Genomic DNA, 24,040 nt, shown 5'->3' on the forward strand with positions numbered 1-24,040 from the left:
GTTAATGGAGCGTTATGTATTTACAGAAGTAAAAACGTTTTGCTACGGGTATTTTTAAATACATGTAGTTAGTATCTAATGTACCTAATGACCTTTTTAACTGCATGAAGATCGTGTAAAAAAAAAGGAAACAGAATTATCAATATGATGTAGTTAGTTTGGGGAGTTTATTATAGGTTATGGAACACTGATCTAAATACACGTAATTAGCGTTTTTTTTTTAAGTGTCCGTGTCGCGTATAGTTAGTCTCGTTGTGTTCGTTAGATTTTTTTGAGTTGAACGGTGGATTCGAAAAAAATTAACGTGAGCCGAGCGGGAAGATATGTCCCGTTGAGTATTGAGTAGAATCCGAAGTATTTAGCGTTTTTTTAGAAGTGTCCGTTTCGCGTATAGTTAGTCCCGTTGTGTTCGTTAGATTTTTTTGAGTTGCACGATGGGTTCGAAAAAATTTAACGCGAGTCGAGCGGAAAGGTATGTCCCGTTGAAATTATGGGTGAAGTTTAATTAAGATTTTTTATTAAAATATTTATTTTACACTTGATACACCTTGTTTGCGGGTTGGGGTGTAACTTGTCACTTTTGTTAGGGGGTGATTTGTATTATTTGCCCCTTTTTTTTTTCCTTGTTGTCGTTTTTGGGGGAAATTGGGTGGGGGTTGAGTTAAAACGACCAAAATTCTTGTGCTGATTAGTATATATGGACAATTAACTAGCCTTTAATAACCCGTGCGTTGCAAGACTAATCTTAATCAAACAGATTGGAAATGTATATATTATATCAATTAAGGGTATTGATAAAATGAGAATCACAAGTATTCATGTTGATGAAATAAATATAATATGGTTAAGTTTTTTTTGCTTTACTCAAACCATATAGATAAAGACTACTAATTCTGACATTAGCCAAATTACATTAGAGATCAAAAGTTACACCAAGAAATGAGCAAATTGAATTTCACCACTTGAACACATAAACTGTAGAAAAGAGCCATTTTGATTCAACACATAAACTGGAGAGAGAAAATAAATCTTGAATTTTACTTTGCACCTAACACCTCCATACACTCTCATCTTGCAATAGAAGGTTTAATGAATTTTATTAACGTTGCTTTTCTGCAATTGGATTCACAGAAAAACTATCAACATGTTATATACAATTTATACATATATAAAGACACCAACCCTTATAATCTTATTCCTTACAATAATCCAACAAAAAAAATATCCTTTTCACATAATCAATTAGTAACAATGACAAAATTTAAGCCCACAACAACAAATGAGATAATATAAAAATAGACAACAAAAACACATTTAACTACATAAATCCGTATAGTTGTTGTTATAGTAGAGTCACAACAAACTATGGTTCTTTCCAAAAAAAACTCACCTTAAAAAGTATATCTTCGGAAATGTGTGACAATAAAAAAGTTCCATAACTGCATAATGTCAATTATACACCAAATGAAACTATTTTGAATATTTAAATAGTTCAATATAGTAGTAACAAAAACCTTCACACAAACATAAAAGCTTCCTAATACAAATTTCAGAATGCAGATCGGGATGAGCATATTTTAGCTTAATAGTCTTCAAATATATTTGTATTGTAATTAGGTGTGCATAATACTTTGATACACAAGTGTAACAACTTTTGTTAATCACTGAGAAGAACTATTAAAACAACTAAAAGTCAAATGTAAGGAAATTAAAAGAAATTTGAATCTGGCATAACTCTTACGCTTTAATTTCCTGATAACTCTTCAGCTTCAAGTGTGAAGTAAATTCAGCCCAATCGAAGTCTCCAACCCCAAATCTTAACGCACCAAACGAAGTTAATACCATCAAAAAAGGTGTAAATACATCATTATATCTTTTGAAATTCGTCATTTTATCTTTTATCAGTAAAAGACAAGCTGATGACAAGTCGCAGCCATTTTAAGTGTGTGTGCAATCTGAATTCAATATCTACAAAGTCATAGCATCAATGCATTCAAAAAGTTCAAATGTTACGAAAATTTAATTTGGCAGCTACCAATTTTGTGCAAACATGAATTTTTCCCTATATTTCCAGTTCACTGCCATTTATCATAAAATTAATAGCCAGTTTAACATATCATCTTCTTAGGATATGAAAATAATTATTAAATATGCCACAACCACTATAACGTATTCTTCAAATACATCGATGGTATTTCTATTAAAAACATATGGTTTATTTAGTGATAAAGCCATTGTTTCAACTACTTGGGTGCTAGAAATTATGTAACATACCAAATGTTCTCGACAAAGTTCCACATCAAAAAAATGGAGGACAGCTTGTGTTAAAATACAATGCAAATTTAGATAATATGGAATTAGTAATGTATATAAATATCTAGATATTAAAATGTAAAAGAAATATCTAGATATTAATATATATATGAAGAAAAATCTAGATGTTAAAATGAAAAAATATAGATATTTTTATGTGGTAAAAATATCTAGATATTTATCCATGGAAAAATCTAGTGTGTAGAAGTTTTCATGGAGTAGTATAAATATGGGTGTTGATTTCATTTGTGAGTAAGATGTGAGTAAGTGAAGTGTGAAGTAGAGAAGAAGTAAGAAGTGAAGAAGAGTTAGAAGTATAAGTTGTGAAGAAGTAAGAGTGTGAGTTGAGTCCATAATATTGTAATTGTTTCTTTGTATTAATAAAAGTGTTCTTTGTTAAGTTTCCCGGTTAAGCCTTAGTTCGTGTTTGAGTTCTTAGTGCACTTGTGTTATTTTTATTATATGGTCGGCTCTGCCGCCTAAGTGATACATGGTCGGTTATACCGCCTGAATGATATATGGTCGACACTGTCGCCTAAATACTATTGTACACTAAGGATTCATAAAATTAAAGGCTAACCAATGTCAAAGTGTTGGTCTAGTAAGTGAATATAACCTAGGTCCTCTATAGTGGGTGTGTTGGGCTCGTCGAAGCTTTCAACAATTGGTATCAGAGCGGGTCGTTCGGGACCATTGCTAGTGGAGGTACTCATCGGTAAACGTTGGACGTTTACATCGACTTGTTTTCACCAAGGCTCTAAGGGAGATTCTGTCGGAGCACAGTTAGGAACTGTGAAAGCTCATCGGTCAGGGACCAAGCTTATTGGACGTTGGACGTCATGATGGCAGACAGATCTTGCAAGTACGAGCAGTGAAATCAAGAGTCTCAATAACCACAACTATGGTTATTGGCGAACTTGTATAGAATCCTACCTACAAGGACATGATTTATGAGAAATAGTTGTGGCAGTGACACAACGCCTCCACCGAAAGAAAATGCCGAAGCCTTGAGAAAATGAAACATCAAGGCCGGGAAGGCTTTATTTATATTGAAGACTACAATCGAGGAGGATCTATTGGAGCACATCCGTGACGAGAAAACACCAAAGGCAGCTTGGGAAACTTTTGAAAAATTATTTTCAAAGAAGAATGAAGCACGCCTCCAGCTCTTGGAAAATGAGCTTGCGGGTATCTCACAAGGAAGTCTTATTTCTCAATATTTTACCAAGGTGAAATCTATTTGTCGTGAGGTATCTCAACTTGCTCCTGAAGAGAAAGTGAGTGATGCAAGGATGAAGAGAATTATCATCCACAGCTTAAGATCCGAGTATAATGGATTTATAGCCGCTGTGAGAGGATGTCCTACTCAACCATCATTAATAGAGCTGGAGAATTTATTGGATAATCAAGAGGCATTAGCCAAGCAGACGAATGAAGTAACCATAAAAGACGGAGAAGATGCACTATTCACCAATAAGAAGAAAGCAACATCTCGAAGACAAGAGGCGATGAAAGAAGGTAAGACATATGGGTGGAAGGGTCACCCAAAATTAAAAGGCAACGCTTCAGGGGGAGCTCAACAAGGAAGAAGAGATCATCGTCAACAATACGGGGAAAATGATAAGAGAAAGAATGGTGAATGCTTCAATTGTGGCAAGAAGGGTCATTTTGCTCGAGATTGTAGATTCCCCAGAAGGCGAACTTTCGAAGGAAATGTGACCGCCGCAAGAGATGAGAAGAAAGAGGTCACATTCGAAGCAACCATTAATAAGGAAACATGGGATGCAGAAGCTGGACTCTCTGTTGAAGCTGACATAGATGATCAAGCTCTTACAATAACTTTAAAGTCAAAAATAAACTACAAAGATGACTGGATCATCGATTCTGGGTGCTCAAATCATATGACCAACGATGGGACAAAGCTGCAAGAAATGGAGGATTACAAAGGAAGGAGATTCGTGTTGACAGCCAACAATTCAAGGTTGTCTATTTCTCACATTGGAAAGACAATAATTCCAAATGAAGACGACTCTCAAAAGCTCCAACTCGATAAGGTGTATCTTGTCCCTGGCCTAAAGAAGAATTTACTGTCAGTACCACAATTGACAGCAGAAGGGAATTATGTGCTCGTTGGACCAGAAGATGTGTTCGTATTCAAGAGAGTAAAGGTGGTTGGCAATCCAGTTATGCATGGAAGAAGAATAGAATCGGTCAATGTATTATCTGCTGAAACAGCTTATGTAGATAAGACTCGAAAGAATGAGACGGCTGATCTGTGGCATGAACGTCTTGGGCATGTGGGATACAATAAGTTAAAGGAGATGATGGTGAAACGCATAGTAAATGGGCTTCCTCAAATTGATATCTGAACAGATACAATATGTGCTGGATGTCAATTTGGCAAAGCTCACCAATTGCCATTCAAGGAGTCAGCGCATCAGTCCACGACACCACTAGAGCTCATACACTCATATGTCTTCGGCCCAGTGAAACAAACATCACTTGGAGGTATGAAATATATGGTGACATTCATTGATGACTTCTCAAGATATGTGTGGGTTTACTTCATGAAGGAGAAGTCAGAGACTTTTCTGAAGTTTAAAGAGTTCAAGAACAAGGTAGAAAGTGTGCTTAATAATAAGATTAGGTGCTTACGCACAGATAATGGAGGAGAATATTTATCGACTGAGTTCAATATCTATCTTGAGAAGCACAAGATTAGAAGACAATTAACTTGTCCCAATACTCCACAACAGAATGGAGTCGCAGAACGCAAGAATCGTCACCTTGCCGAAACTTGTAGAAGTATGCTTCATGGTAAGAATGTGCCAGGAAGATTTTAGGCTGAATGTATGAGAACTGCATTATACGTGATAAATAGGCTTCCACAAACAAAGTTGGGGCATATTTCACCGTATGAAAGATTATAGAAGATCAAGCCAACCGTCAACCATCTCAAAGTATTTGGATGTGTATGCTACGTCTTTGTGCCAGATCATCTACGAAGTAAATTTGAGAAGAAGGCAATTCGGTGCATTTTTGTCGGTTATGATGAATCAAGAAAAGGATGGAGATGTTGTGATCCAAATACCGGAAAGTGGCATACTTCAAGAAATGTGGTATTTGATGAAGCGTCTTCATGGTGGTCACCTCAAAAGATAGAGCTTCCAGAATCTCATGGATTAGAAGAAGGTCCAAAAGAAAAAGAAGAGCCTAAAGAGCAGGTATTGGATTCAATAAAAGAAGGAGAAGGGTCGTACTCTAAGTAAAAGAGTCAATGGAAAACTGGTGTACATCAATCTATATCCGAGGAGGTTCATCCAAGCCAAAAGGAAGTCGAGGAGCATGCACAAGAATTAAGGAGGTCAGCAAGGCCGAGACAACCTAATCCAAGGTACGCCAATGCTGCTCATATGGATGAATCAATACCTATTGAGCCTTCTACTTATGAAGAAGCAGCACAAAGTCGAGAATGGCAGAAAGCGATGGAAGAAAAAATTAATGCACTAAAAGAAAACCAGACATGGAGTTTAGTTCCAAAGCCAAAAGATGTAAAACCAATATTGTGACGACCCGAAAATTTCCGACCAAATTTAAACTTTAATCTTTATATTATTCCGACACGATAAGCAAAGTTTGTTAAGTTAAATCTCAAGAATTTTAAACTGTGTTCATACATTCATTATAACCTCGACCAAATTCCGACGATTCACGAACCGTTATATATAAATATATATGTATATGTATATATATATATATTATAACTTGAGAATATTAATAAAGTATTAAACGTATAATACCTTACACGAACGTATTTGTTTCAATATGATTTTCGATGAAATTAAAAAAATATATTAAATGATTGAATTATCAGAAACATTGAATTATGATTACAAGTCTCTGTTGAGAGGTCCACTATAATTTGAGAAAATCTATTCCTCTTAACGATATTCAAAATAATTTGTAAAGCTATTTATAAATAAAAACAAAAAGTGTCATTTACGAAAGTTAGACAAAAATTAGTGGAGAATTGGTTACAATAATATTCTATTAATTTAGTTTCAAAAGTACAAAAAACGTTTTCAGTTTAAAAAGAACTTTATTATTAAAACGTATATATCTTTTATAAATATCTAGAATCACTTTTGACAACTCATTACTTAACCAGTATAATAAATATAACGATATTTATATTTTATTTCATTAAATATATATAACGATTTAAATTAATATTATATATATTTATACGCGTATTATACATACATAGTTTTTATACTTTTACTATACTTTAACTTTACCTTTACTTTACTTTTACTTTACTTTAACTTTAATAATTCATACTTTAATAATTCACTTTAATAATTCATATTTTAATAATTCACTTTAATAATTCATACTTTAATAATTCACTTTAATAATTCATACTTTAATAATTCATACTTTAATAATTTACTTTAATAATTCATACTTTAATAATTCACTTTAATAATTCATACTTTAATAATTCACTTTAATAATTCAAAAATCTATTATAAATAGAATTCAATAGGTTTCATTATTTCATAGAAACTTGAAAATATATTTCTCTAAACTCTCTCAATCGATTTATATATATATATATATATATATATATATATATATATATATATATATATATATATATATATATATATATATATATATATATATATATATATATATATATATATATATATATATATATATATATATATATATATATATATATATATATATATATATATATATATATTTGCTCTGTATTATTTCAAGATATTATTAGTATACATAAAATATTACGACGGAGTGCTGTCCGAGTGATTTCAAAATAGTTTTTTTTGAATGAGTCGAAGCTAAGGAAATTATGGGTTATAGCTATGGAGGTGATGGGTATGGTTCATGGGTATGCTCGTGAGGTCAATCTAGTGTTTATCATCTTCGTTGCGTCTATGTACTTTCCTGCAATATTAAATCTCAATATTGATACGTTCGTGAATCCGAGGCCAACCTTGCACTTGTTAAATGACGTTATATGTATTTTTACTACGAAATACAGTATTGTGAGTTTCATTACTCCCTTTTTATATATATTTTTGGACTGAGAATACATGCGCTGTTTTATAAATGTTTTACGAAATAGGCACAAGTACTAAAACTAATTCTATGTGGGTTTAAACCAGAAATATACCCTTAGCTTGGTAACATTAAACTACTTGTCTATGTACGGTAGGCGCGAATCCTAAAGATAGATCTATTGGGCCTGACAAACCTCATCCTGACTATGGGATGCTTTAGTACTTCGAGATTATTTTAAACACACCTAATCTGGTGTACTTCAGAGGGTAAAACATGAACGTTAAGGCTTGTTACCGGGTGCCTACAACTTATAGAATACTTTTATACACTTGCGAGTGTACATATATTTATAAACGGAAATCTTGTGGTCTATTAATATATTGAAATGATTGTTATGATAAACCTATGAACTCACCAACCTTTTGGTTGACACTTTAAAGCATGTTTATTCTCAGGTATTAAAGAAATCTTCCGCTGTGCATTAGCTCATTTTAAGGATATTACTTGGAGTCATTCATGGCATATTTTGAAAGACGTTGCATTTCGAGTCATTGAGTTCATCAAGATTATTATTAAGCCAATTATAGTTGGATGTATTATGAAATGGTGTGCATGCCGTCAACTTTCGTTGTAAAGAAAGTTTGTCTTTTAAAAATGAATGCAATGTTTGTAAAATGTATCATATAGAGGTCAAATACCTTGCGATGTAATCAACTATTGTGAATCGTTTATAATGTATATGAACGGGTCCTTTCAGTTGGTATCAGAGCGGTGGTCTTAGCGAACCAGGTCTGCATTAGTGTGTCTAACTGATAGTCGTTAGGATGCATTAGTGAGTCTGGACTTCGACCGTGTCTGCATGTCAAAAGTTTTGCTCATCATTTTTGTCGGAAATTATCTGCTTATCATTCTTAGTCTAGACACATCTTATTGCATTGATTGCATGAATAGTGTATAGACAAAATTCATATCTTAGCGTATCTGCTAATTCATATCTTAGCGTATCTGTTACTGTAAAATTTGCCTGACATATTTTGTAAATTCCTCCATAATCTACGAAACCTTTTGCTCTATATAATTAGAATACCACCTGATAGTCGGAAAATCATTTCATATCGAAAAAATTCTTTATTCAATCGTACGAAATGGAATTCGTCATTAGTTCAAGTCCCTCGGATTCCGAAATGGAATCCCACTCAAGTTCCGAAAGCAGTGTGACCGGAATGGATCAACCAATTAGTCATCATCTATTCTGGATGAATTGGAGATGGGTTCGTAGCCTCTTTAATCATTGGAGACAAGAAGAAGGTGATCCCTTCCATCCACCACATTGCCCTCTTGGCGAAGAACCTGAAGCACTTACCGGCGAACCTATTCGAAACACCATTTTCTCTCTCATTTCCAGAGTATCTCGTCATGATTATATACTACACCAAATTCTAGATCTTATTTATCCGCTCGTCCGAACCGACAATCACCCCGGTGTAATAGAAGAAGTCAACGAGCTTCGCGCTCGGGTAGTGGCTTTGGAGAATATGGTGCAAAGGTTACAAACACCAGCAGCAGCACCAACAACATAACCAGTACCACCATCAACAACATCAACAGTACCATTACCACCACCAACAACAACCGCATCGCAAACCTCAACTTCACAATCTGTCCCATGAGCATCGACGTCATACGCCCTGTAGATACTAAGGAATACCACAACGATGAAGTATTGATTCATAACTTCATTGGGAAAACATTCTATGACGATTATGTAATTTCTAAAGTTTAGAAATTATCTATCCTAGCCTTAACCATAAATTAAGTGAGTTTAATTTAATATTAACTCATTAAATCAATATTACATCTGAAGAAATATACACATATATTTCCATAAAGACTGTAATAAAATTCTTTTGTACAAAATATTAATTGTGACAATTTTTTTTAACGGGTAGGTAATACCCGAGAGATATATAAATTCACAATTAATATGTTACATTCTTCGAATCTGATTCAGCAAATCATCTATTATACTCCCTACTTTCACAACAATATACATTCTTTTATAGAAATCAAAACAATCATACTCATTCAAAAATCTTATTACATATTCTGATTTTGAAATCGCCGAATTCAATTCAAGTTATAACCGGTATCATCACTCTTAGATTCTTACATCTTTCAAAGCTATACTTTAACTTCAAAACTGTGTTAGAACATCATATGTATTAAGGATTACAATACGTGCTCAAACCCTTCGAAATTCCTGAAGACACTTCAACTAAAGAACAATCGAGATGATGATCCAACCACATGTTACCCACAGTTATACACCTGAAAAACTCTCAAATCCAAAGTCATAGTTCGACACGTATCCGTGTCAGACCTTTTGGCATTTACTAGCTAAAATAACATTTAAATCCCTTCTAAAAATAGACGATTTTGTCACAGCTCCAGCAAACCAACTTCAATTGTTCAATCGAATAAGCCTTATTATAATGATTACCTCTTCATCAATATTACCGGGGAACCTTTCATATCTCGCCACATTAGCAGTAAACTTATTAATAACTTCATTGATCTTTAACTTTCCGAAAAATCTTTATATTTATCAAAACCCCATCATTTACTTATCTGCATCTTGTAACGAGAATTGCCATACGAATCATCAGAAATTAGCAATCAGTATTTTGAAATCTCGCAGCATGTCTACGCCAACAATTATATGTGTCTATCTTCTGGACTTATATACTTTGAATGTGAAATTTCTGAAAAACACCCTAAACTGCGAACCAGTTCTCAAAATTTTAAAAAATGCTGATGAAGCAGCAAAAACTGTAAACGACCTTAACAGTAAAAAGTTGGATGATAAAGGATAGTATATTGGCAAAGCTCAGAAAAAGAGAAGCTTTGGAACTAGAAAATGGATTGAGCAAAGTATGAAGGAGGCTATGGACAAATCAAAAAGGCTGAACCTGCCTTCAAAGAATCCAAATGATTCAGTACTTGCTGAAGTCATTAACGAATACCTTGCTCCTGACTCTAAACCCCTGCGGACAATATCCTTCATCATCCTCTGATATTAGACATTCTAAGATATAATCGTATCTTTCATTATAAATATCATCCATACTTCTGAAGATATTTTTATAATTATTCTTATCTGAAATCATTTACCTCTTCGCGTTATCTGTATTATATCATAAAAGAAACTATTTTAGTTTCTAAATTCTGAAACATTCGAGTTTAAAATAGGAATATTCTTGAAGAAGTGTTGGGAGCTGAAGCATGAGTTAGTATAATATAATGACACTTGATCAACGTGATTATATTATAGTAATTCATGCTTAGTTTCTAAATGGAACATGATGATTCACAGATCATAACGTCATCATGTGCTATGTTACACTACTCTTGTATTCTCTTTGATCTCTAAATATCAAGAAAATATTTCTTGATGATTCGGCCTTTTCTGAGGTATTCTGGTAATTTGATAAGTCAAGATCGTGCCATTACAATTTCCTTCCTAGAACATTAACAATGTTCATTCCGAAATTTATATCCGCGAATTCTGGACCATTACAAGCGGTGCTTAATCGCAAGAAGAAGAAACGAAAGGACAAAGCTTCGAACTAGAAATGGAAGTATAAATCATAGCAAATAGAAGAGAGCATTAACTGTGGATGACAATGATTATAGAAGAAGCAAGGACTTTGAAATATAAGGGAAGATATAAAATCCAACAACAACCCAGAAATCACAAACCGTATATATCAATGCATATAGCAATATAAAGACACGGGAGAACTAAAAACACTATAAAACCAATAGTATAGTAGAAGTAAATAGATTTTTCCGGAGGCAGATGAAAAAGAAGAGCGACAGATATGAAAGTGAGGAGTATATCAAGAATCAGCACTGGATGAAGCATATTGACAAATACTTTAAAATATGAGTTGAGAAGGTGTGAGTTGTAAGAAAACAAATGAGGTGGATTTATAGTGAAATATCCGACAGAGAAATCAAAATGGATTATCGCATTAATTCGAAGAGGATCATAATTTCCTTAATCGCCGAATAATCAAATCCAATATAGATTACAAAGATTTTCTTTTCGGAGATCAATCGTGATGACGTCAAAAGATACGACGAATCAATATTATCTTATTTCATTCATTTACGATAACTTCACTCACACGTTTCTATTAATCGAATTATTTTATCCATTCTTCTTGAACATGATAAAACTCTATAATCATTATAATAAGATTCTCATTGTTAGTCATGACGACCTCTATCAAATTTCGGGGACGAAATTTCTTTAACGGGTAGGTACTGTGACGACCCGGAAATTTCCGACCAAATTTAAACTTTAATCTTTATATTATTCTGACACGATATTCTGACACGATAAGCAAAGTTTGTTAAGTTAAATCTCAAGAATTTTAAACTGTGTTCATACATTCATTATAACCTCGACCAAATTCCGACGATTCACGAACCGTTATATATAAATAGATATGTATATGTATATATATATATATTATAACTTGAGAATATTAATAAAGTATTAAACGTATAATACCTTACACGAACGTATTTGTTTCAATATGATTTTCGATGAAATTAAAAAAATATATTAAATGATTGAATTATCAGAAACATTGAATTATGATTACAAGTCTCTGTTGAGAGGTCCACTATGATTTGAGAAAATCTATTCCTCTTAACGATATTCAGAATAATTTGTAAAGCTATTTATAAATAAAAACAAAAAGTGTCATTTACGAAAGTTAGACAAAAGTTAGTGGAAAATTGGTTTCCATAATATTCTATTAATTTAGTTTCAAAAGTACAAAAAACGTTTTCAGTTTAAAAAGAACTGTATTATTAAAACGTATATATCTTTTATAAATATCTAGACTCACTTTTGACAACTCATTACTTAACCAGTATAATAAATATAACGATATTTATATTTTATTTCATTAAATATATATAACGATTTAAATTAATATTATATATATTTATACGCGTATTATATATACATAGTTTTTATACTTTTACTATACTTTAACTTTACCTTTACTTTACTTTTACTTTACTTTAACTTTAATAATTCATACTTTAATAATTTATACTTTAATAATTCACTTTAATAATTCATACTTTAATAATTCATACTTTAATAATTCACTTTAATAATTATACTTTAATAATTCACTTTAATAATTCATACTTTAATAATTAACTTTAATAATTCATACTTTAATAATTCAAAAATCTATTATAAATAGAATTCAATAGGTTTCATTATTTCATAGAAACTTGAAAATATATTTCTCTAAACTCTCTCAATCGATATATATATATATATATATATATATATATATATATATATATATATATATATATATATATATATATATTGCTCTGTATTATTTCAAGATATTATTAGTATACAAAAAATATTACTACGGAGTGCTGTCCGAGTGATTTCAAAATAGTTTTTTTGAATGAGTCGAAGCTAAGGAAATTATGGGTTATAGCTATGGAGGTGATGGGTATGGTTCATGGGTATGCTCGTGAGGTCAATCTAGTGTTTATCATCTCCGTTGCATCTACGTACTTTCCTGCAATATTAAATCTCAATATTGATACGTTCGTGAATCCGAGGCCAACCTTGCACTTGTTAAATGACGTTATATGTATTTTTACTACGAAATACAGTATTGTGAGTTTCATTACTCCCTTTTTATATATATTTTTGGACTGAGAATACATGCGCTGTTTTATAAATGTTTTACGAAATAGGCACAAGTACTAAAACTAATTCTATGTGGGTTTAAACCAGAAATATACCCTTAGCTTGGTAACATTAAACTACTTGTCTATGTACGGTAGGCGCGAATCCTAAAGATAGATCTATTGGGCCTGACAAACCCCATCCTGACTATGGGATGCTTTAGTACTTCGAGGTTATTTTAAACACACCTGATCTGGTGTACTTCAGAGGGTAAAACATGAACGTTAAGGCTTGTTACCGGGTGCCTACAACTTATAGAATACTTTTATACACTTGCGAGTGTACATATATTTATAAACGGAAATCTTGTGGTCTATTAATATATTGAAATGATTGTTATGATAAACCTATGAACTCACCAACCTTTTGGTTGACACTTTAAAGCATGTTTATTCTCAGGTATTAAAGAAATCTTCCGCTGTGCATTAGCTCATTTTAAGGATATTACTTGGAGTCATTCATGGCATATTTTGAAAGACGTTGCATTTCGAGTCATTAAGTTCATCAAGATTATTATTAAGCCAATTATAGTTGGATGTATTATGAAATGGTGTGCATGCCGTCAACTTTCGTTGTAAAGAAAGTTTGTCTTTTAAAAACGAATGCAATGTTTGTAAAATGTATCATATAGAGGTCAAATACCTTGCGATGTAATCAACTATTGTGAATCGTTTATAATGTATATGAACGGGTCCTTTCAAATATCTTGTAAATGAGTTTACAAGGTGAAGACTCGATCAGATGGCTCCGTTGAAAGGTATAAAGCTCGACTTGTTGCTAGAGGTTTTTCTCAACAATATGGGCTGGATTATGAAGAAACGTTTAGTCTAGTGGCGAAGATCACAACAATTCGAGCTCTACTAGCTTTAGCCGCTAGCAAATCTTGGAAGTTGTGGCAGATGGATGTCAAGAACGCTTTCTTACATAGAGAACTTGACAAAGACATTTATATGGAGCAACCAAAAGGCTTTGAGAACAAGTTCCATCCTGACCATGTCTGCAAATTAAAGAAAGCACTATACGGCTTGAAGCAGGCTCCAAGAGCTTGGTACGGGAAAATTGGTGAGTTCTTGGTACAAAGTGGTTTCACAGTTGTTCCTTCAGATTCTAGTTTATTTGTGAAACAAGATCAAGAAAAACTAGCCATAGTGCTAGTATATATGGATGACTTAATTATCACGGGAGATCACTATGAGGAGATCCAAAGAATAAAAGAGAATCTCTCTATTAGATTTCATATGAAGGAGCTTGGAGAACTCAAACATTTTATTGGACTCGAAATAGAGCAGAAAAGAGAAGGATTATTTTTGGGACAACAGAAATATGCGCGAGATCTTTTACAAAAGTACGGAATGTTTAATTGCAAACCTATCTCAACTCCGATGGATCCGAATACAAAACTACGAGTAGATGAAGGAAAAGTCTTCAAGATGTTACCATGTATCGAAAGTTGGTCGAAAGTCTTATTTATCTCACACTAAGTCGGCCGGACATATCTTATGCAGTTGGAGTGGTTAGTCGATACATGAGCAATCCGAAGAAGCCTCACCTTGATGCTGTACAATGCATCTTAAGGTATGTTAAAGGCACTATTAACTTTGGCATTTTGTACAAGTAAACAAAAGAATGTCACGTGACTGGATATTGTGACACTGATTACGCTGGAGACTATGATACACGACGATCAACAACTGGATACATGTTTAGTCTTGGATCGGGAGTAATATCATGGTGCAGCAAGAGACAACCAACTGTATCCTTATCAAGCACCGAAGCAGAATATCGATAGGCATCATCAGCAACACAAGAAATTACATGGTTGAAACAACTAATGGAAGATCTTCATCAATCAACAGACTATCAAGTAGAGCTTTTCTGTGATAACCTATCAGCTATACGTCTAGCAGAGAATCCAGTCTTTCACGCAAGAACAAAACATATAGAAGTACACTATCACTATGTTCGCGAGAAGGTCCTTAAAGGGGAGATCAAGATGGTGCCAACAAAGACAGATGAACAAGTTGCAGATATATTCACCAAGAGCCTAAGTAAACCAAAGTTTACAAAATTCAGAGAAGCACTTGGAATGGTCTGCAAGACATCATTGGAAGAAAATTTGCATTGAGGGGGAGTGTTAAAATACAATGTAAATTTAGATAATATGGAATTAGTAATGTATATAAATATCTAGATATTAAAATGTAAAAGAAATATCTAGATATTAATATATATATGAAGAAAAATCTAGATGTTAAAATGAAAAAATCTAGATATTTTTATGTGGTAAAAATATCTAGATATTTATTCATGGAAAAATCTAGTGTGTAGAAGTTTCCATGGAGTAGTATAAATATGGGTGTTGATTTCATTTGTGAGTAAGATGTGAGTAAATGAAGTGTGAAGTAGAGAAGAAGTAAGAAGTGAAGAAGAGTTAGAAGTATAAGTTGTGAAGAAGTAAGAGTGTGAGTTGAGTGCATAATATTGTAATTGTTTCTTTGTATTAATAAAAGTGTTCTTTGTTAAGTTTCCCGGTTAAGCCTTAGTTCGTGTTTGAGTTCTTAGTGCACTTGTGTTATTTTTATTATATGGTCGGCTCTGCCGCCTAAGTGATACATGGTCGGTTATACCGCCTGAATGATATATGGTTGACACTGTCGCCTAAATACTATTGTGCACTAAGGATTCATAAAATTAAAGGCTAACCAACGTCAAAGTGTTGATCTAGTAAGTGAATATAACCTAGGTCCTCTATAGTGGGTGTGTTGGGCTCGTCGAAGCTTTCAACAATTGCAGGACGATCATTGTCTCTCGTATTTGCAACCATTAATGGAGGCACATCATTTCCATCAGCAGAACCATCACCTCCAAAAGCACCAACTCCTGTTTGAATGGTCCTGCAAGCAGAACCTTCACTTCCAGAAGCAGTAAGACTGAAAACACTTTGAAAGATATTCAAACTGCTTGACATGTTCGACCCATTTGGGCCATATCTGAAGGTAATATGTCTATAATTGTAAAGACCAGTCCTTATCCCCCTAGACGAAGTCATGAACATCTGGTCCCATTGCGAGGTACTGACCTAAGTATGCCATGTACGACTCCATATAATATCTTTAAAATGAGCAAATGCACAGCGGAATATTTCTTTCATACCTGAAAATAAACATGCTTAAAAGTGTCAACCAAAAGGTTGGTGAGTCCATAGGTTTATCATAACAATCATTTCAATATTTTAATAGACCACAAGATTTCATATACACAAACGTTTTAATAAAAATATTCTAAGTGGTTGAGCACTTGGTAACCATACTTAACATTTAATCAACGTCGCATATTCCCTTTATTATGAAATCTCACTACACTGTACCAAGAGTAGTCACCGAAACGAAGTACTGTGCAACCGTTTAATACTGGTCATCCAGTCCGGTTGGGGTTGTCAGGCCTGATAGATCTATCAACAGGATTCGCGTTTACAATACCACAAGTAAATTGTAATTACCAAGCTATTAGGGAAGATATGCAGGGTGGTACAACTCAACGTATAATATATTTTAAGTACTTGTGTCTATCTCGTAAACATTTATAAAAGCAGCGCATGTATTCTCAGCCCAAAAATATATATTGCAAAAGCAATTAAAAAGGGAGCAAATGAAACTCATCATACTGTATTTTGTAGTAAAAATACATATGACGACGTTGAACAAGTATAGGGTTGGCCTTGGATTCACGAACCTATATCATTTATTTATATATTAACACATATAATGGTAATCGAACAAATGTATATATTATTAGTGATATAATTGTTATCTTAATTAAGTGTTTCATTAAAACCCTAATAAGTTACATTTATTAATATTTATTATTAAAATATTAATATAGTTATGTTATATGTAGTAAATATATCTTTATATAACTAATAGTTATTTGACAAAATAATATTGATAATAATAATAATAACTAAAAGTTGTTTTATTTTACAATAATAATAATAATAATAGTTATTATAATAATAATTTTGATAATATGAAAATAATAATATTAATTTCAAAATAATAATAATGATAGTAATAATAATAATTTTGATAAATATGATAATCTTTCTAATAATGATAATAATAATAGTAATGATGATACTTTTAATATAAATGATAGTTTTTAATAAAAATGATACTAATAATAATATTAATGATATTTTTAATAATAATTTTAATAATACTAATAATAATAATAATAATAATAATAATAATAATAATAATAATAATAATAATAATAATAATTAGATAAATAACTACCTTAGGGAAGTAGCCCTAAAAATAATGCCCAAGTCCGGGTTTACCTCCCGCTAATCCAATAATATTCCATACCAATGCTCTGTTTATAAATTTCTGTTTTAACTTATGGATTAAACCCATGTAACCACTATAACTGTCATCTCTATCATTCATAAACATAACCATCATTTCCTTACTACCGTCATTTCATCACCATCTATATAATCATAACCGTATTTCATCATCGTCGATTAACATCAAACTTTTATCATGATCCTAATCTAATTATTATTATAATCCTTATCAATATCATTATAACATCTTGTCATCTATATCATCATCTGATTCATCATGATTATAATCATAATATCATCTTATCATCGTTATTATATCTGTTACCATTATTCTTCATATATCACGTATCATATATCATCACCTAGAGACCATCACGTCGTTTATCGTGTACCATCGTCATCATCATATTACACATATCATCTAACCTAATTATTCTTAACCAAATCATCATTAACATATATCATTATGATCATGTGATTATCATCATTCCTTCTTCAAGTTTAGTTTCAACAAAAATATGTATATCACGGTTTCATATACAAGTAGCCCAACAGGAAACTTAGGTTGGGTCACGGCCCAATCATAAACATACACCAACCATAGGCCTAATTATAATAACTAAATGGGATCCTTGACCCAGCTGAAACTCCAACACGTACCTAATCGACCCACAGTATGATCCCATATCTCGTTTGTATTGAATTGGAACGAGCATTAGAAGGGTTATCCTTGGTCCACCATATTTGTTGGATAGCAAGTGGGGATTAGATACAAAAAAAAAAAAAATTCGATAATGATGGGTAAGGTTAAACAAACGTGATTAATTTAAACAACTCAATATCTTCAACAAGTGGGGTTTAGAGTGGGGTTTGTGAGGTTAATGTAAATAATCAAACCGACACATAATATGAGTGGATGTGGGGTTTTCAAATTGGTAATGGTTGATCATAAAAGCTTACCTAATCCTACTTGTTAATTTATTACTCGCCATGATATCATTCGTTGTCATCTTCTCGCAATAACATAATTAGATTCATGGGTTAGGCGGTCATAATGAAGGAACCCGTAATAATGTAGCTGCAATAATGAATGCGCTCAAATTGGTGTGTGCGGTATTGGACCGAATAAGAACAACAGAAGTGATATTGGGTTTAGTTAGACTCAACAGAAAACAGCAACAATAGTACTACTAGTGGCGGTTTATGTGGTTGTTGATGGAATGAAAATAGAAAATAGCAGTGGGTTTTGAAGTGGTAGTGGTGATCATTGTTGTGATTCGAAAAATAATTGTTGTTAGTGATCAAACGAAAAGAAACTGAAACTAGTTAGCAGTCAAAATAAAAGTGGTGGTGTTTGATTAATTTATGAATTGGTGCAAAACAGAATTGTGAAGATACTGCAGTAGCAGTTTGTAAGGTAACGAGAAAGGGGCTGTTAGAGATTGTGGTTTACAACGAGAATAAACAGAAGAGAATAATTGCATATCATAATCGTTGATGGTGGTGATTGAATAGTTGTGGGTTTGGTATTGGTAATTGATTTGTGTGTGGTTTCGAACATCATTAAGAGTGAGAGAAGGAGATAGATAAATGTGGTGTTCAATTGTTAATTTAGTTCACAGAAATGAGAAAATCATTGGTTTTTAAAAAGAAAGAGGTATCGGCAGCCATTAAATCAAACAAAGAGAAGAAACAAAAACAAGAATAAAAGCAGATGACAAAGTCTTAATAGAATCGTACTACAGATATGATTATAAGACAGAAACAAAATCAAAAAGTGAAGAAAGGGATCGATCGTACACAAAAATATATATATATATAAAGTTGAAAGAGTATTCCTGATTAAATTATTCTGCATTTGTTTATAATTAATAATAATGATTAATAATAATAATTAATAATAATAATATCTTTAATATTATTAAGAATAATAAAAGTACTTAGTAATAATAATAATAATAATATTAATAAAAATACCAATAATAATAATAATTATATTAAAATCATAAAAGTAATAATATTAATAATACTTATTTTTATAGTATCTATAATATTAATAAATAATAATAATGATATTAACCATAAAACTGGTAGTCATACTTTTATTCCTAATGATAATACTATTTGTATTACTCATAAAAATGGCGATTTAAAAATAATAATCATAATACTAATTGAATTTTACTATTAATTATGTCATAATGAAGAAGTAGCTATATTTTAACTTTGTAGTCATTTTTGATTTATTAATGTTACATATTATTAATTAAATAGTACTCATATTATATAATAACACATTTGTATATTTAACATCTATATATTTTGTATATATTACAACATGCCTAATATTAATTGTGTACCGAATATATATATATATATATATATATATATATATATATATATATATATATATATTTATATATATTTGTTTTAATATTTTCTTAATTATTTTGTATATTACTCTTCATATTTAATTCAAATTAATATATACACTTACCTATATATATATTTATTCACATATATTTACCAACATTTATTCGTGAATCGTCGGGAATAGTCAAGGTCAAATGCATTCTTGAAAATTAGTTCTAACATTTTGAGACTCGGTTTAATAGACATTGCTTATCATGTCGAATTCATATAAAGATTAAAGTTTAAATTTGGTCGGAAATTTCCGGGTCGTGACAGTACCTACCCGTTAAAGAAATTTCGTCCCGAAATTTGATCGAGGTCGTCATGGCTAACACTAAAAATGTTTTCATGACGTATATGAGCTGATAATTAGAGTTTTATCATTATTGATTAATATAGATAAAACGATTCGATCATGTGAAGCGTACGAGTGAAGCTATCACAAAATAGTGAAATGAGAAAAATAATATTCGACCTGACTTTTGACGTAGTCACGATTATTCTTCTGGAATTCAAGGAATTTAAAGAAATCTTCTAATCAGAAAGAAAATGTAATAGTACGATTTATTAGCAACTGTCGGAATTATGGAAAGGATAGAAATATCAAGTGAATATTTTCTTGATATGTTAAGAGATTAAATAGAATGAAAGAGTTATGTAACATGACACATGATGAGGATAAGGTTTGTGAATCATCATCACGTTACATTAGAAATTTAGCATGACTTACTGTAATATAATCACGTTGGCCAAACGTCATTATATTATACTAACCCATGCATCAGTTTCCAACACTTCTCCACAATTCATTCATAATTCATACTCAGATTTTACAGAAGTTTCCAATATAATGGAATACAGAAAACACGAAGAGGTAGATAATTTTGGACAAGAATATTTATGAAAATATCTTCAGAAATATCGAAGATATTTATGACGATATTTTTGGAATTTCTAAGTTTAATGGTTGATGGAAAAGATTTTCCGCAAGATTTTAACATGAGTAAGGAGCAAGATATTCTCTAAAGATTTCATCGGATCCAGATTTATCTGAATTCTTTGAATATAGGGTTTGGTCCTTGTATTTTTCCTTGATCTCCTTCATGGTTAGCTCAATCCGATTTTCAGTACCAAACTTTCTATCGAGCGTTCCTAACACTTCCTTCTTTATCATCAACTTTTGGCCATTAAGACCATCTAGAACATGCTGCTTCGTCAGCATTTTCAAAGTTAACGGATCTGGGTCATCGGTTATCAAACCGAGGTGGTTTTAGGAGAATTGTGTTTTTACATGATTAAACGCTGATGGTAATATGGTGGAATATAAAAGGTTCCCAGTAACAATAAAGAGTACACATATATATCAAGGTTATAATAAGGTTGTTTCGGATGAAAAGTCGGAGTTGACTTGATGGAGTTGTGACAAAATTTGCTACTTTGCAAAGGATTACCAAATTATTTTGGATAATAGTAACACTAAGGAATTAACACAACTACGTGTTAAACGTTTACTCAGTTTTCGAGGGTTTTTCAGGTGCATAACTATATGCATCAATCTTATCTTCCGTAGATGAAGTGCGGCTGGTTCATTCTCTCGATCGAGGTGTTTTCAAGAATCATGAAAGATTTGAACGCTGATTGTAATCGTCAAGATACAATTGAGGTTTAAGATGAAATCAAGTGGCAAACTTGAAGAATTATTTAGTTTCATATGTTATAATCAATATTTTAATTCATTTTATTTGTCCAATGTTGGTAGTCCTCATTTGATAGTCCACAGTTAGCAATTCAATAATTCATATATAGTTTAATATATAATATTCGAATTAATTAATACATGTTGTGACCCGTTATATACAGGTCTCAGACTCGATCACAACTCAAACTATATATATTATTATAGAATCAACCTCAACCCTGTATAGAGAACTCGATTATTACTGCATATAGAGTGTCTATAGTGATTCCAAATAATATATATATATGCGTCGATATGATATGTCAAAACCTTGTATACGTCCCGATATTTAAAGTGCGTAAAATAATTACAGAAATTAAATGACGATAAATTAAATGCGTAACGTAAATAACAGAAATTAAATGACGATAAATAAAATTACGATAATTAAATTGCGATAAATAAACTGCGATAAATAAAATGTAATCAGTTAGCTAGGAACAGTTAGCGTGGATTCTTAACCAATTTTCTCATAGTCAATTTGTTTGTTTCTAACAAATTTTATTTTGTCCAATATTTTCTTCATTATGCCACTTGTTGGATTCTGATAGGTCAAAATCCAAATATGAAATTTGAATGAAAATGGTTATTCTGTGGTGAACGAATACGTATGCCTGTGGATGTAAGTAGGATAGTAAATGATCGTTGAATTAGATTCAAAGAATGTACAGTGTAACTTATTAATGTGAAATCTAAATATTCCTCGGGTATTACCTACCCGTTAAAATATTTTCACCATTAACAGTTTGTACGAAGAATTTCTAATTACAATCCTTATGAAAATATATAAACATATATATTTTCTTCAGATGTAATCATGGATTTAATGAGTCAATATGATATTAAACTCATTTGATTTACCATTAGAACAAGAATATATAATCTCTAAAACATTAAAGATTACATAATCGCCATGTCGAACGAAGATAAATGAGGTAGAGCGATACGTAGAACGAAGATCATACTCGAAGTATAGATGGTGATATTGAGGCATGGATTATTGATGGTACTGATGTTGTTATTGATGGTACTATTAGTGCCAGTGATGTTGCTAAAGCTGGTAAATTTTGCATCATATTCTCCAGATTGATTACTCGAGCGCGGAGTTCGTCGACTTCTTATATTATTCCGGGATGATTGTCGATCGGAACGAGCGGATGAATAAGGTTTAGAATTTTAGATAGAATATAATCGTAGCGAGATATTCGGGAAATGAGGGTGAAAATGGTGTTTCGGATTGGTTCCTCGGTAAGTGCTTCAGGTTCATCGCCAAAAAGGAAATTTGGTTGGTGAAAAGGATTGCCTTCTTCGCGTCTCCATTGATTACTTCAACTACGAACTCATCAGATGAATTGGAGATGGATGATTGGTTGATTCATTCTGGTGACGCTGCTTTCAGAGCTTAGGTAAACATCCGTGTCGGAATAGCTGTCGGAATAACTATCGGAATAGCTATCGGAATCTGAGGGACTCGAACTGGTTGAGGGATTCATCTCGTACGATCAGATGAAGGATTTTCAATAAGAAATAGATTATTGGATGTAGATTAGTACCCTGCTATACATAATTTATATATGCATATATAATACTAAAATCCCATAAATTACGGAGGAATCTACGGAAGCTATCAGACAAAGGTAAAAATAACATATACGCTAATATATGAATTAGTAGATATGCTAAGATATGAATTTTGTCTATACACTAATCATGCAACCATTGCAGTAAGATGTGTCTAGACTAAGAATGATAAGCAGGTAATTTTCTAAGGATGATAAGCAGATGATTTCCGACACGAAATGATAAGCAAAACTTTTGACATGCAGACACGGTCGAAGTCCAGACTCTCTAATGCATCCTAAAGACTATCAGTGAGACACACTAATGCAAGACCTGGTTCACTAAGACCACCACTCTGATACCAACTGTAAAGACCCATCCTTATCCCCTGGACGAAGTCATGAACATCTGGTCCCATTGCGAGGTACTGACCTAAGTATGCCATGTACGACTCCATATAATATCTTTAAAATGAGCAAATGCATAGCGGAAGATTTCTTTCATACCTGAAAATAAACATGCTTAAAAGTGTCAACCAAAAGGTTGGTGAGTTCATTGGTTTATCATAACAATCATTTCAATATTTTAATAGACCACAAGATTTCATATACACAAACGTTTTAATAAAAATATTCTAAGTGGTTGAGCACTTGGTAACCATACTTAACATTTAATCAACGTCGCATATTCCCTTTATTATGAAATCTCACTACACTGTACCATGAGTAGTCACCGAAACGAAGTACTGTGCAACCGTTTAATACTGGTCGTCCAG

The sequence above is a fragment of the Rutidosis leptorrhynchoides genome, chromosome 3, assembly GCF_046630445.1.
Source record: "Rutidosis leptorrhynchoides isolate AG116_Rl617_1_P2 chromosome 3, CSIRO_AGI_Rlap_v1, whole genome shotgun sequence".
In the NCBI taxonomy this organism is placed as follows: Eukaryota; Viridiplantae; Streptophyta; class Magnoliopsida; order Asterales; family Asteraceae; genus Rutidosis; species Rutidosis leptorrhynchoides.